The 13,981-nt window shown below is 37.5% G+C and overlaps 1 protein-coding gene across 1 annotated transcript in view; it reads left to right on the top strand.

Moving 5' to 3' along the window:
- Window positions 1-13,981, top strand: part of SPOCK1 (SPARC (osteonectin), cwcv and kazal like domains proteoglycan 1) — a 257,009-nt gene that overhangs the window by 94,820 nt on the left and 148,208 nt on the right. The window lies entirely within an intron of this gene.

Genomic DNA, 13,981 nt, shown 5'->3' on the forward strand with positions numbered 1-13,981 from the left:
CAGTGTTGCAGAAAATATGCTCTAAGAAGAAATACTGAAGGAGAGGAGATGGCTCTGGGGGGAGGGAGAAATAATCCTATTTTCAACAGCAAAGCAGTGGAATTGTGCACAATGTGTCCATTGTGGGTAGAACACAGAGCCACGTTACTGTGAAGATGAATTTTTGCCTTCATAATGACAAGAATAGTTAAGCATTGTGAGAGGTATTTCAAAGTCCGTAGAATTTCTGGTGTTTGAAGGTGTTCTGAAATATGTTTCACCATATTTCTTGTGGATAATGACACAGATAGGTGATCTAGCTACAGGGAAGAGAAATGGAACCAACAACCTTCTCAGAATTGCCATTCTAGCACTGTGATTCTGTGGTTGCATGGTGATTAATGGAAGCCAGTTAATTTTGCTGAAAGAACGCAGAAGAAATGCTGAACGAGGTATTTCTTAAAATAGATTTCCAGTCAAAGCAAGGAGGGGGGAAAAAAAGATGAACAGGTGACAGATTGGCACCACCTGCAAAAAATACGGGTTCTTGTTTGATGGGAACAATGTGCATAAGCTTCATCACAGGCTTGCAAACCCCAATAAATGTAAACAAGGACTGGCAAAAGTCTGTTTTAGCCAACTACATCTTCCAATCTCACTTGCGTTCTATTACCAAAGAACATCCTGTGGGTGATTTTGGGTTTGGGATATGTGTGGTTTTTCTGACAAAGCAAGGCCATGCTCTAACCCTAATGATTCAGATTTGGGTGAATATCAGATAGTTATTTCTTTTCAATCCATTAGATAAAACATGACAATGCACATATAGTTAGGAATTAAATCTCCTCCTGCTATAAACCTATATGCCCAGGTCACCAGAACTTTAATTGAATCACAGCTATTTTCTTTCCTGTTCTTAGTGCTCAAGATTAAACATGTTTGCATAAAATACTAATAATTTGATGAAAGCTGACTACTTGCGTTCTAGCTTTGCAATCCTTAGTCAATTTGAAAGTTACTTTAAGCTAAAAAATGATACCTCAGCAGTGCATATCAAGATGAATAATTAAAAAAGTATATGTATTTGTGTGTTGTTCAGCACTAAAATGTTCCCTAAAAATAGTAGTAAGAAAACGACTATCACGTTGGTTGGCATTGTTTGGTCATTCAATCACAATCTGTCTTTTCTCTTCGTGTCCTCTGGTTGCAAGATATCAATGGATTTTGTGATTAATGTGTATCTTCATGCTGTCAGTTATTGGCTAGCAGCTTTTTTTAAAGGTCTTGTTATTCAGTGTTTCGACTTTCCATACGTTGTCTTCAAAGCATAAGGTCAGGAAAGCTATATTGAAAGCAAGAATTTGTCTTGCACTGTCCTTCATGAAACCTCTGTTGGAGGATTTGATCTATTTTATCTAGGGCATGTTGTCTAGCATCATTGTTATATATGTGCATCCTTGCCGTGCCTCTGTAACCATAAGAGAGGGAGGCATCCAGATGAATTGCCTCCCCAAAATGAGGAGCTATTGTGACAGAAAAATAGAATCAAATCTATGAAAACATGCTGTTCCTGGGACAGCTTCAGTATATAAACTGAGTAATTATTTCACTTAGTTTCTTACCTACCATCTCATTCTTAGCAATAGATAAACAGAACTCTGTAATAAATGGATCTACACATAAACAATCCTAGGGATCACTGCACATTGCAGCAATCTTTAATGCAATGTAAGGAACCTTTACTGTAATTATTTAAGGTGATACCTCAGTATCTTCATGCATGCATTTGCTGATACACGTTTTTAAATTCCAGCAGTTAGAAGAAACTGCAACTAGTCTGTAAGAACAGAAGTGTATTTGCTGTGAAGGCTACAGCATCTAACCTTGTTTGTGTGCAGTGAGGACCTTTACAATGGTCTTTCATATTTAAAACCAGAAAATTGTTGACTTTGGCTATAGATGCCTGTGAAACTGAGAAAGGGAAGAAGCCCTGTTGTGAATAATGGTAAAATATTGGAAAAAAAATGCTGGCTTCTCTTTCATTAGATTATAAAGATACCTAAGAAAGCTGTGTTAGATTTAAAAAATAAATAAAAATTAGCCATGATTTGTTAATTCCATCATGAACTTCAGTACCAATTGTTTTTACGATTATAGTAAATTCTCTCCAAACCATGGGACCAGTTCATCCTCAAAATCCAAATAATATTTAGCTGTCTCAAAGTAGAGCATCATGCAGTAATTCTTGATGTCTGTAACAACTTTTCCATTTTCGGTGTTATCATTCATCACTATCTTTAATATTAGTAGGGAAACTGTAAAATATTCATTCTCCTGTGCCAATGCATTTCTTTCCCTGCCTTCCTTTTCCTCCATTTTTTTTTCTCCATTTTGCCTGAAATACAAATGGCACAATAACCACGTGATGATTGTCTCCAGAATGTTCCTCTAAAGGCATCGTATTTTTATCTAGTTCTTGCATTTGCAGTGTTCTCAGTGTCAGCTGTATTTAATTGTTCTCACTCTTATTTGCCTAACCGCTTCTGGCTTCTTCATGATTCTGTTGCAAAGGATGTGACTTGATATTTAGGCAAGCATATTTAGGCATTTTCTTTACATTTCTCCTTCTGAGCTACTTTTTCATTGAGTGGCACTACTAGTGTATTTTCCTACACAGGACTGTGCCAATACCATTTTTCCAATGCCCATAAATAAATTAAGTATGCTGTGGCTCGAAAGAAAAATTGCTATCAGCCAGTGTTCTACTACCTACACAAAACATTTTATCTTCTTTCAGTTTCTATTACCGTTCTCTCCCTTGATTTTGTATGGGAAATTTCATTCCCTGTCAGCATCGTGTGGCATGTTTGTGTGTAGCATGCTTGATGTATGGAACCATTGCAAACACCTACCGTGGGTAGCTCGGCTTTTAAAATTGCATTGAAGATGAACTTTCTGACGGATGCAGCTGTTTATATGAAATGAAAATAGGCCTGCTTGTATCAGTCACATCTGCCTGGTTACCTGGAAGCCGGTTGCCTATTCTGTGGTAGTTATCTGTGAGTCTGTAGTACACACTAAAATGAGTTTTTCAGGTTAGACAATGTATAGGATGCTGCTTTAAGGACTAGCTGAGCATATTTAAGTTTCATTCAGTTGTTTGGAACAAGAAAATGGCCATACTTAGTCTATTTATTTGCATCATCTTTGTGAACAGTGCAGAATATTTGAGGATTTCCTACATAAAGATCTGGCACATGCATACTGAGGGGAAAAAACGCAGTGTTTTGGGGTGAAGGCCAAAGGAGATGAGAATTTGAGATACTGTCAGTTTATCTTCCTTTGAGCTGGGAAGAGAGCTGAACGAAGGGAAGATGAAGTATGCAACAGGTGATGTTTTGAAACAGAATCAGATAGTTTAATAATGGATTTTGTGTGTGACAGTCCTTTGGCATCACTGATTTTTGCCTGTCCATTAGTATGCTCTCTGTTTTGTCAATCTAGTAAGAAGGGAAGTGTCTTTTGCTTGCTCTTGTGAAAGAACAGGATTTTTGTGATCTCTCTGCAGCTTTTAAATTAAAAATTATTATTTTGAATTCAAATAAGGAAACGGCACTCTCCAGACTTCAAGATATGATGTTCACCTCTAGTTAGCATTCAGTGAAGGAAGGGATGGCATTTCAGTAGATTGCTGAAGCAAAGCAGCACGAGGTGGAGACTTTGCATTCTGCAGGGAAGAGGCCAAGAAGGGAAGATTTAAATGTATGTCTGGAGCAAAAGTATTTCTTATAAGAACTATTTTAATTTTTTGGAGGGAATGTGTACATTAAACTCTATTTTGTTATCTCCCTCCATGCGTTTGTCCGTTACATTGGCACGATACGGTGTTTCAGAAGGAAATGATTAAAATTAAAGTCTGAATTATTCTCAAGCATGTTTTTTTAAGGCATGGCATAATTATGGAATAATTATAAAAGGTTATTCTTATAGGTAGGCAGTTTCCTCCACGATAAGAACTTCTGTAGTCTGAGAAATTAATTTTCAGTATGCTACCTAAATAAAAGGTTCATTAAGATCTTCATATGGTTTGTAGGAGGGAGCTAATAAGAACATTTTGTTTTCTATTTCAATTATGGTAGCTGTGAATTGACTAGTATTTTAATAAAAATTAATAGTAACATTTATTTTCCATTGAGTGCAGTGCATTTACGTGATATGTCTGAAACATATAAAGAGCCTAGGGTGTGGATGTGTGGTGAATGGATTTCGTTTTAATGAACTATAATGTAATTGCCCCTGTCCTGGCAATTAAAGCTGGGCATTAAATCTAAATTCATTAATTCCTTTGCATCCTTTTTTTTCCATCAAGAGTAGAGGAAGAAGTACTAAAAATTCCTTTAAGCTCATAAAGCTGGAAGAAGTGTATGACGAATAGATTTAAAATGGATTACTAAGAGGTAGAACACAAAGGCAGAATTACATCGGTGTCAAATTCTGCCCTCCGTTACATGCAGGCTCCTTGGTGATATTGCAGTGATTTGAATTCAGCTTAGGCTCGCATTACTTGGATGGAAAAACCACACTCGTTTATTTCCCTATTTCAGCCATTCCAACACAAATGGCCAGTAGTTATTTTCACATGCATTTTACTATTCATAAATATTGCAAATAATTGAGCCAATATGGACCAAAATAGTTTCTGTTTTTTAAGGCTTACTTGTGTTAGCATGTGGATTTTACTTATTCCTGGCTAGGGAAGTGCAAAAGTGTAAAAGGAATGTTGATAACTTTGGTAGAAACATCTGAAATCTTGGAAGGATTGGAAAGTAGCTCTTGTGCCTTAGCACAAATAATAACTACACCTCAGATCTTCTTGTCAGTTCTGAATGCTCACTTCTGTGAGTAGTTGCTGGTAACGTGGTAACCTTGTTGTCTCTTGCATATGTGTGGAAAAGCACTTATTTTTGAAGATTTGGAATAAATAGGAGGTGATAAGGTGGAGTCTGAAGTGTTTGGCTTTCTGATTAAAATACTTACGAATGATAAAGCCCTGGTTTTTAAAGAAGTTTCAAAGTGAATGAAGTACATGAAGCAAGCTATTATGCACGTGTCCCATTTTTGGAGTTTTGCTATTCTGTGCTGTTTTCTATGGGATGTCTTCATAGCAGAGACAGAGAAATGTCAGGATGTAACAATAAAAAAGTGAGCACTTGACCAGATCTGACAGAAAGGTCTTCCATAGCAAATATGTCTGAAAGAATGTGGAGATCTGGAAGTGGCTCTGATCTCAGCATGATCCCAAACTTTGAGAGTCTTAGTCCTGTTCTTCTAAATTCAAATACATTTATGTACTGTGTCCTTCCACTGAACCAATTTCACACCTCATCTACTAGAGATGAAAATGGCGCGGAACAAACTATAAATCCAGCCAAATGTTAGTTCAGTAGATACATCATCCCATCAGAACTTTTTCACATAAATAATTAGTTCATTACTTTCTCGAACTTGGAAGGCTTTGGAAGTGACATTATTTCAAGAGACTTTCAAGGAGTTAGCTATTCCACCTCTTGTCTCAGGTAGCATCCACTATCTCTGCGTTATTCGTAATTAATGTTTATTCACTGAGTTCCACGGTCTGCTCAGCAATTTATTCTGGTAGTTTCCTATTTCTACCATGAGAAATTTGTAACCTGAACTTCTTTTTTTTTTTGCAGTTCACATGTTTGAATTGAAACTTTTAACATTGGCGCAACAAACTGTTGGGTGCCTGACAGTTGGGTGTATTTAGCAGCCTTTTCCTTATATGGAGGCTTGTTGTTAGATTTTCCTTCAGTGCTATTGGTTTTTCCTCAAATATTACTGGCTAGTCTTGCTAGCCTCTCTCAGATGGATCAGATTGGGTTTCTGTGAGTGGGACAGGGAGCAATCTGTCTGTATACTAACACTGAGCTAAATCTATCCATTCTTTTTGGGGGGGGAAGAAAAAAAAAAAAAAAAGAAGGCAATAGGAAAGAAGTAAGAATAGTATGCAGCAGGGTTTATTCCTTCAATACAAACTGCTTTGTATGGGTATTTTTTTCTGGTGGTTTGGATTTTTGCCAGGGTAGTATCCTCCATTAATAACCCAACCCAGTGTTTGCATTCCTGGTGTTCTTCACCAGAATCTTTGAAGCAAGAAGCATTTACACATCGTTTGAAATAATTTCAACCTCATTGCTTTCATCTGGTTAAATAATCCTTTAATCCATGCTCAGAACCTACAGATCTTCCCTTTTTTAATGCTTTTACTTGTGGATGCCTATACTGTATTATGGTAGTGTAGATAAGGTATGACTGATCAGTTTATCAAATAACTGTTGTTACTGGACCATTAATTCTGGGTACATAGAGTATTAGAAGTACAGATTTTTTACACCAAGGACCAGTGATATTTTTTTATATAATACAGATTTAGAAGATATTTATGCAAGCAGAAAATTGAATCAGCATTACCATCAGTGCATTAAATTATTACATTTTATTAGAGAATTCCTTTAGAATATAACAGCAGATGGAGATAGAAGGAAGATGCATGGGGGTTACCAGGAACCGTCTATCCGTCTATAACCGTCTATCGTCTTTAAATTGCAAAGGTCCCTGCAAAAGTGATGCCTCCTATTCATTTCCATGGAAACTTCAATCAACACAAAGAGCACAGTAACAAACACTCAACTGCAAAACACTGTTTTTCAACATAGTCACCACCATTAGCTGTGCAGTTTTGGCAGCAAAGAACAAGAGCCTGCATGCCATGCTTGGAGGGAGAAAAAAAATAAAAAGATTTGGCAGAAATTGTAGCCCATCATCTTTCTAAGGTTCTGCCACCTTAATTTTCCCAAGCACCGGATCAGGATTCAAGAGAATCACTGTCCAAATTCAGTGTTGAATGCTGGGACAATTATGAGCTAACAGGAGGGAGCAGACTGAACAGCAAGCAAGAGAGGGCAAGAACTTCTCCAGCTTGTTGTGAAACAGTCATTGATAAGTGAGTTGGCATTTAACAGCTTAGTTTTTTCCTCTGCTGCATACCAATCCTATCCTTTACTGATCAGTCTATACCAAACCTCACTGGGGATGAAAACTTCCTCTTTGCCTCATATTCATGTATGGCTTCATTATTAATCAGTGCTGATAGTCCTTCAGCCCTTCAGCATCGTGTCTTTGGATTCTTCCTTACGGCAAAGTGAACTTCTATAAAACTTTCAAGTCTGATCATGTTCAAGTCTATCCAATGTTTCATTCAAATTAAAATCTATTACATTTTTTTTATACCCTTCAGCTACTAATTTCTGTAACTTGATGAGAAAAAAAATGATGACATTTTTTAACACTTTGTTTTGTGTAATCCTCTAGGACCTGAAATCCACAGGCCTGATATTTTCTAATGGTGGATCATAATATTATTGTAGTAAATGGGAATTCTATCATTTCTCATTTATCACAGTGGAGGCAGAATTTCAACAGAGATGCTTTCTTTGTCTTAAAGTCCATGATGATGAATTGAAACCAGGCTGCTAACATCCTTTTTTTTTTTTCTGTTCGTATCTGTACCAACAATGATATATTAGCATGGAAAATATTTTGTCCTTGATGCTGAATGAATGATCCTAGAAATAACTGGAGACTCTACCCCTCTGTCCTTGGTGGTGCCACTATGTCTGTGAGCATAAGACAGAGATATGGGAATACTCTACTGAATAACAGCCTGATGCTACTGGAGTTTCCTGTAGCTCTTCCCACTGCTCTCCCCACAAAACCTGGGTTTAATTGGTATTAGCCTCCTAAAAGCTGTTCCTTAGGAAAGTCGAATTGAACTGTCAATACAGCAGTCTCTCTACATGTTCTTTCTCTTCATCATTGGTTTTGTCTGTATTCATTTTTGCTTTCCATTTGTTTGTAACATTTAATAAAACCATAAAATGGCCTGGATCCTGAAGAGGACCTTGAAGACCCCTGGTGTGAGCAGGCTTGCCAACCACTAGACCAGGCTGCCCAGAGCAACACCCAGCCTTGCCCATTTCTCTTTATTAAGCTCCTTTTCCCTTTTTTTAACTAAGCTTAGTTGCTTTGTTAGACTATTTTGGATTTTTTTCTGTACAATCTGTATGTCACTGAGATTCATAAAGTTTAGCTACAATTGAAACTTGTGGTGAAAAGTAGTTATTTTGAGTGAACCTATTCAGAGATGAAAAGGTCCTATTTCAGATCTCAGAATAATACTTCCTTAAGCACTTTGATTTTTTTGAATGAGCTTTACGTTTTGGTTTCGTTTCTTCAAAAATTTTATTGCCTCTTCTACTGCCTTCTCCTGGCTTACATGAAATTTACTATTCTCTGCCTTTTATGCCTTGTCTTTCATTCTATTACATTGTGCTCCCTGTCCTAACTATTATAACTTTTCTTATAGCTTCAGTTTGGATCCTTTTCATGCATGTGGAAGCGGTGATATGTTCCACATCAGCAATTCTGATTTCTCCCATTTATGTTTTGTCAGTGTCTTTCTGTGGGAGTAGGTGTGTGATAAGACAGATCAGCTTAGATTCCATGTTCTGAGAATGATAGTTGTCATTTCCTCTAATGTTTAAAGTCATCAGACAACAAGTTAAGGCTACGGAGCCGAAAGATGCTCCCTTGACTGTAAGGCAAAAGGCACAGAAGAAATACCACATTTGCATACAGAGTCAGTATATAGTAATACTAGGAATATTAAGGTTTAATTTTGTTTTTTTTTTTGTTAAAGCAAGAGCTAAAAACTTGACCTTATCTTCTAGAAAGCCAGGACTGGCTATTCTAGGGCCAAAAGTAAGGTTGATCCTGCAGGAGTTAAGCAAACAAAGTGAGCTTGTTTAAATGTGATCTCCCACAGTTATGCTCAACTAGGTAACTAGAGAAGCAATTAAGCACAAACCATCCGTGAGGAGACCTGCCAGAATGAAAATGAAACTGAAGATTACTGCTGCTTACCTTGAGCCTCTCTGAACTGAAATTACTTTTTTGTTGTCTCTGTATTCAAACACAAAGACAAGAGCAGTTTAATCTATTTTGTTTTCTCTCAGCATCCTGATGGGAATGATTATTTTTCCAATCTGCCTGATTTGCTCATACAGAAATAGAAAAGTGGTCATATTCATGTTATTTTAATGCGTTCCTTTGGTTGCAAAATGCATTGTCTACAGCTTCTCTCAAAGTTATGTTTTCTTTCTTATTCACCAAATTTGTCTCTTTAAACCTTGTCTAAAATGAAGAATGCCTGTCTTTATTAGGTTGTCACTAGATTTGTGGGCCGTTTTCTGCTGATGGATGTAGTGGCATTGCCATTGTAATTAATTCCTCCTGTAAGGATTTGTTATTGTTTTTACTTTAATATGCCCACACAGTGGAACGGTAACTAATTTCAAGAAAAACAGATAATTAGGAAAGTTACTGCATGAAAGGCCTTGGTTGATTCTAGAGCTGCAGTAAGTCATAAAATATGTGTGTATATATATATATATATTTCTAATACAACTATCATACACTGGTTTGCATGTAAAGACCCTTAAAAAATTCCTCATGCATTCCCCAGAGCCTCTTTCTCACTTTCACTGTTAAAATTTATCTAATGATTCCGGGGAAAGTAGGGCTGAGGATGCGTCAAGTTCGCACACAAGCATGATGGAATTTTACTCATCAAGGACAACCAGCACAGTCTTTGTTGTGCTGTTATTGCGAGAATTTGAAACCCAGTATCTTAATAATTCAGGCAATTCATTACATCTTTCCAATTATTAAAACTTCTAGCGTACGAAAGTAGCAACACACCAGAAATAAAGACTTTACCTCAGCTCCCTGCTTTTCACACTCTTTCTCAGGGAGTGAAGGGACAGTCTTTCCCATTCCCTCCCCTAAGCAGAGTGATTCAGTAGCACAATCTGTAATTCTCCAGAATGAGGAAGGGGCAAGGAATGCTTTCTCCCCCCACTCCTTCCAATCTGCTGGACTTATCCCCAACAGAGGTCTCAAGAGGCCATATCACTCTGATTGTTTGTCCAGGCTAATCAGAAACTTCTGAAGAAGTCTGATTCCTCCTAAAGCTTCCCCTAATATTTCTTCAAAGTCCCTGTGCTGACGTTTAAGTCTGTTGTTCCTTGTTCTGTCCTGGAGATGTGGAGAAAAATCTTCAAGGATAACTTCTGTCTTTATGACAAGCATTTGCTCATTTCAAGACACATCATGATTCCCTGACGAGTCTTTTTTTTCTCAACTAGTGCTATGTGTTTCCTTTCTTCATTTCCTTACAAGTCATATTCCAAACTTTATCAATTTTACTATTCCCTCCTGAGCTCTAATCCTCATCTTATCCTCTTCTGTATGTCTTGTTTATACTTTTCCCCTGATAGGACCATATTCCAACCAAAGACATCAACGGTGCTTAATAGAGCAGAATAATTATCTCCCATGTTTTAGTTAAGACTTTCCTGTCTCTCCAGTAAAAAGAGTTTACTTTTTTTGCAACAGCTTGACAGTTTTGATTCCTATTCAGTCTGCAGTCCATTGCCTCTCTGGGATCCTTTCCACCTAGTCAATCCCCTTTTTGTACTTATTTCTTTGATTTTTCCCTTCTAATGGTGTTACTTTCTATTCATATCTACTGACTGTTGCCTTATTCATTCCTCCCATTTCCCAAGATCGTTTTTCACTGTAATCTCCAGAGCATGGCAGCTCTTTTCCTCATTTCCATGGTTTATAAGCCTGCTCCCTGGTCCCTTATCCAAACAGCTGATCTATCTCTTCATCTCAAAATACCTCCTCACTTAACTGAATCATGCCAATTAGCAAAAAGTTCCTGCTGTGAGGATAGACTAGCTTTAAAAAAAGAGAGAGGGGAGAAAAAAAAAAACCAAACAAACACCTCAGATCTTAGTGTTCATTTCAGGATATTTTGTACTGGCTGGGAGGTTTCTGATTGTTGGTGATTGGGGGTGCAGGTTGTTTGTTTAGCTGTTACCAGTTACTCGGGTATTATCTTTGAGGATTGAACCTCCAGAGGCTTTAAGCAGCAGTCCGTAGGAAATGAACAGATGTAAGAGCTTCACAGATCCACAGGAACAGGATGCTGATCCAGGGTAATGTTTGTTGTGTTTGGCAGGATGATTACCCAACTGGTCAGAACCCAGGAGCCTGGCTCTCGCTGCTGGGCCTGAGCTCCTTTCCTGCTGAACCTAAACAAAAGCCATTAGTAGCAAAGTACCAACGCCTGCATTCTAGCAAAGTGACAAGAAATCAAGAGGTGTCTTTTGCTTTGTCTTTTGGGTTTGTTTGTTTTTTCATTATGTTTTTGCTTGGTAGTGGAAATTGTTTTGCTTTTTTTGTTTGTTCTTAATCAGAAGCTGAGCTACTGAAAACTTAACAAGGCAAAACTTATTTGTGGAAGTAAAATTGAATATCTGAGGCTTGTAGTTGTAACAGGAATAGAACAAGAAATACAAGTTGCATATTTCAGCAGATGAAAGAAATTTGGAATAGTGTCTTTTTTGTGCAGTCCTTTCGCGTCTGTGCTGACTGTAGCAGAGCTGCTATGGCTGGAGCTATGGGCACAGCACACTGCATGTGATTGTTGGAGTTAGAACCAGCCTACAATTCCACTCTGGTAGGCAGCTGCACCACTGGCTCCTGCAGTTTCTCTATCAGGATATTCCTTATGGCCCATTCTTCCAGCTTTTCAGCTTCTCCGTTTCAGCAATCTTCCAAATTGGGGCAGTATAGTAAATGAAATCAAATGTAAATATGTTGAAGTGAATTGTGTCTATAGAAATACGAAAACACCATCAAATATTGCTTTTATTTTTGCTAGTTCAGTGCGTGAGGAAAATCTTCAGTGTCCCTCACATAGGCACATGGTCTTTGAGTGTCAGTTACTTAAACTACGCTTTGATACCCGTGTGGTGTCACTTTAGCCCTAAACAGTAGCAAGACCTAGATGGGATGTGTGCTAGACGGCTTAATTTGGTCAATAGTTTAATTTGGTCTGCAACGTAATGACATTTTAAAATATGTGCTGGCATTTCTGCTCGTCTGCCTGCCATCGGTTTCGCCTCTACGTGGTAAATAAAAGCTTATGAACTCAGGAAAGAATTAACATGAAATGTATCCATCAGCCTCCTTAAAAAAACATTATGTACTAGGATTTTATCAACTCTGAAGTAAATTATAATGGAACAGAAATGTGTGCAGCAGCTGATAGGGTTGTCTTGAGAAATCCTCAGCATTGTCAGTTTTATTTCTTTTTGTGCGCAGTTTTAATTCTAGCTTGCACCCTTCTGTTTTCACTCCTCAGCCTCTGGATGAGGCCAGGCATTTCATTTTCAGAGGTTTTGCAGCATAACCTGTTTTTTACCTGTCAAAAGTGACTGACCTGAAATCAGATAAAGCGCACATAGCTGCATTCTATCACCTGTATGCTGCAAAGTCACTTCTAGTTCATCTGGCTGCTGTTCACCCTGTGTAGCAAAATAGTTCACAGCATCCTATATTGATAGTGGAAGATAAATGTTACAGCAGATAGGCTTAAAATGTTCATTCCAATTTTAGAAGCATTACTAGTAGTTGAAATGTCCAACATTTTGGATGTAAGGAGTATTACTAGAATTGATATTACCTCTGCAGAATTATTTGGAGAATCTCTTATAAACTGGGCTGTTTATTATGAAACAATTCTATTTTATAGCATTATAGACTTCACAGCACATACACTTCGGAGGGGGGAAAAAAAAGGAGGGACATAAATTAACCTTGTGAATGGTTTCATATCTAGTATCAAATGAACTGCTGTGAGCCTAATCAGGTCAGAATGGAGATAAAAAAGATTCACATCGATCTCAGTGTTCTTGGTTTCAGATCCTATCTGTGTTGGATTATAAAAGTCGTACCATGACACATTCAACTTTTAAGAAACTTAACGCATCTTCTGTTAGTTCTTTAAGTTCAAAAGCTGTATGTTTTTTCATTAGTTTAGATTCAGGAATCCTCTGTGCATCAGTATCATTCTACTTTTGCTTTTAAAATTCCTGTTGACTTCAATAGCAGTTTCATTCATGGAGGGCTGGAAGGGTAAGCCTTGAAAAATGGGTGAGTGAGAAATGAGCTGCTCAGCTTTCTTTACTGTGTGTATACTGTACAAGCTTAGTGACTTTTCAGCCATTATTTACAACTAACATGAAATAAAACAATTTTTTTGTTTGTTTCTTCTAAGATGTTATTTTGCAAGGTTTCCTATGGACTCTCCATTTTTGACTCAGTATTTGTACTAGTTGCAGCCAAGTTGTTGAGATTACCATAAGTTGAGAAACTCTAGTAATTCAGTTCACTCATTTCAGCCTTTTTAGTGAGATTAATATTCTTAATTTACTTCTCAACCCTATGTAGGCCATCATATAGGCCAATAAAATAATGGTCATTACTTTCTGGAAGTCTTTTCATTTCCTCTCAAAAGTACTGAGAAAGTGTCATTAAGTACCACATAAAATGAGCTGGTTTTATTTATTATTCCTTCCCCAGTTATTGCCACAATTGCATTCCTTTCAGAGGAAGCTTACTTTGTTTGGGAGATGTCTCAATCATAAGTGGCACTTAATGATTAGTGGCACTTGACAGTTTTTCCATGTTTTTATACTGCATCATCGTTTCTTGTGCCTAATTTATCTTAAAGTGGCTGAGCTATGAAAAGGGAAAAATTGGGAGGAATGCATTAATGTGTTGTATTCAGATGATCAGAGTCATGACACTTGAAACTGCTAATGATTAAATCCAGGAAAATGTTTGCTTGCAGTTATTTGGTTGGGATACCCCAGAGGCCAGATAACACCATTGCTAACACTCAGTGTTACCTCTTGCATCTGTTCGTTCCATCGGTTTATGAAGCACTTTAATGAAATCCTTTATTACTGGGTTTCAGGACCCCAGATGAAGTAATGCTCGCTCCTCT

The sequence above is a fragment of the Lagopus leucura genome, unplaced genomic scaffold, assembly GCF_019238085.1.
Source record: "Lagopus leucura isolate 7727_CA_CO unplaced genomic scaffold, USGS_WTPT01 Super-Scaffold_100030, whole genome shotgun sequence".
NCBI classification, from domain to species: Eukaryota; Metazoa; Chordata; class Aves; order Galliformes; family Phasianidae; genus Lagopus; species Lagopus leucura.